Source organism: Pteropus vampyrus, unplaced genomic scaffold (assembly GCF_000151845.1).
Source record: "Pteropus vampyrus isolate Shadow unplaced genomic scaffold, Pvam_2.0 Scaffold331, whole genome shotgun sequence".
Taxonomy (NCBI): domain Eukaryota; kingdom Metazoa; phylum Chordata; class Mammalia; order Chiroptera; family Pteropodidae; genus Pteropus; species Pteropus vampyrus.
The window spans coordinates 1,143,035-1,146,110 of record NW_011889112.1 but is presented as its reverse complement, the minus strand read 5'-3'; positions in this window follow the sequence as shown (position 1 = coordinate 1,146,110).

The window sequence follows — 3,076 nt, the reverse complement described above, 5'->3', positions numbered from 1 at the left end:
AAATTGTTACAGCTACAATGGAAAGCAGTATGGAGGTTACTCAACTAAGAATTGATCTACCATATAATTCAGCAATCTCTCTACTGGTATTTACCCTAAAGATTTGAAAACTCATATCCAAAAAAATATCTGCACACCAATGTTCATTGTAGCATTATTCATATAGGTCATGGAAACAAGCAAAGTGTCCTACGATAGATGATTGACTAAAGAAGCTTCGGTACATATATATAATGGAATATTACTCAGCTATAGGAAGAGATGAAATACTGCCATTTGTGACAACCTGGACAGACCTCAAGATAATCATGCTAAGTGAAATAAGCCAGACAGAAAAAGTTGAAAATCACATGATATCACTTATATGTGGGATATAAACCTAAAATGAACAAATGAACAGGACAAACAAACAGAGCTCATGGACATGGACTATAGACTAGTGGTTACCAGATGGTAGGGGAAAAGGGGGAGGAAGATGGATAAAAGGGGTCAAATATGTGGTGACAGAAAGAAATCTAACTATGAGAAGTGAACACACAGTGTAAATATATATATGCCTTACTGTTAAAATGTACAGCTGAAACTTATTGGATTTTTGTTAACCAATGTCACCATAAAAAATAAATAAATATAAAAAGATTTAAAAAAAATAATCGACACTAAAAAATTATATAATTACTTTAAACAGAAAGAAAAATTAATAAAACAAAAGCTATAATAAGAAACAAAGAAGGGCATTACAGAATGATAAAGGGATCGCTCTACTACAAGAGAACATAACCCAAGGAAACTTTTTTGCAGTCAGCATAAAAGCTCCTAAATATATAAAGCGAATATTGACCTACATAAAGGGAGAGATCGATAACAATACAGTCATAATAGGGGACTTTAATACCCAATTGAGACCAATGGACAGATCTTCCAGAGAGAGAGCTTGATGGATTTAATTGATATTTTTAGAGCATTTCATCCCAAAGCAGCACAATATATATTCTTCTGACGTGCATGTGGAATATTTTTCAAGATAGTCCATGTATTTAGGACACAAAACAAGTCTTAGTAAATTTAAGAAGATTGCATCAGATCAAGCATCTTCTCCAAATCCAATGGCATAAAACTAGAAGTCAATTATAAGGAAAAAACTGAAAAACGCAGAAACACATGGAAGTTAAATGACATGCTTTTTAAACAATGAATGAAATAACAATGAGATTAAGGAAGAAATCAAAACATACCTAAGTACTAAGGCTATTTTAACTATGTTGATTCTTCTAACCCATGAACACATAATATCTTTCCAACTCCTCAATTTCTTTTCATAGTCTGGTATTTTTCAGTGTATAGGTCCTTCACATCTTTTCTTTCTTCCTAAGTGTTTTATTCTTTTTGTTGTGATTACAAAAAATATTCTTTTAATTTCTTTTCCTGAAATTTCATAAAACCCAGCAATCCCTCTCTGAGTATCTAACCAAAAAAAATTAAAAACATTTATTTTTAAAGATATATGTACCACAATGTTCATTGCGGTATTACTCATGATAGCCAAGACATGAAACAACCGAAGTGACCTTCCATAGATTACTGGATAAAGAAGATGTAGTAAATATATACAATGGAATATTAATCAACCATAAGAAGGGATAAATCACTGCCATTTGCAACAACATGAATGGATCTTGAGATTATCATGCTAAACAAAATAAGTCAGATAGAAAAAGTTGAAAAACATATGATTTCACTCATACATGGGATATAAAACACAAAGAAACAAACGAACAAGACAAACAGAAACTCATGGTCATGGACAACAGCTTAGAGGTTACCAGAGGGAAGAGGGGAGGAGGCAAGTAGATAAATGTAAAGAAGTTTAAATATATGGTGATGAAAGGAAATTTAACTTCGAGTGGTGAACACATAATGCAATACACATATGACATATTATTGAATTGTACACTTGAAACCTATGTAATTTTATTAACCAATGTCACCCCAATAAATTTTATACAATAAATAGTGAAAAGGCAACCTAAAAAATTGTAGTAGATACCTGAAAGCAATATGTCTGATAAGGGTTTTATCTCCAAAATATATTAGGAATTCATACAACTTATGGCAAAAAAAGAAAAGAAAAGAAAAGCCCAACCGTCCCATTAAAAAATGTGCAGTATACTTGAATACATACTTCTTCAAAGACATACAAATGGATTACATGTCCACAAAAAGGTACTCAACATCACTAATTATCAGGGAAATACAATCAAAACCTCAATGAGATATCACCTCACATTTGTTAGAATGGCTCTGATCAAAAAGACAAGCATTGACAAGGATGCGAAGAAATGGGAACCCTCTTTCACTGTTAGTGGGACTGTAAATTAGTACAGCCTCTGCGAAAAGCACTATGGATGTTTCTTTAAAAACTACTATATGATCCAGCAATCTCACTTCTAAATATATGTCCAATGGAACTAAAATCACTATGTCAAAAAGATATCTGCACTCTCATGTTCATTGCAGCATTATTTGTAATTGCCAGTATATGGAAACCACCTAAGCCCCATCAACAGATGAATGGATAAATAAAATGTGGTAGATATATATACAATGGGATGTTATTCAGCCTTTTAAAAAGGTGTCCTGTCATTCACAACAACATGAATGGACCTTGAGGGCATCGTGGTAAGTGAAATAATTCAGGCAGAAGAAGACAAACACTATAAGTTGTCACTCATATGTAGATCTAAAAAATTTAAAAACTTTTAAATGAATAAAGAGATATAGAGAACAGATTTGTGATTGCCAAAGGCAGGGTGTGGTGGGGGGGGGGTATGCAAAATAGGTGAAGGTAGTCAAAAGTACAAACTTTCAGTTATTATATAAATAAGTCCTGGGGATGTAATGTATAGCATAATGAATATTAAAGAAAGAAATAAAGAAAATGTGATACAAATATATAAAATAATGAAAATTGGGAAAACTGTATATTCACATTCAAATAGTATACACACAATGGATTACTGTTCAGCCTTAAAAAACAAGGAAATCTTGTCATTTACGACAGCATGAATGGTTCCTC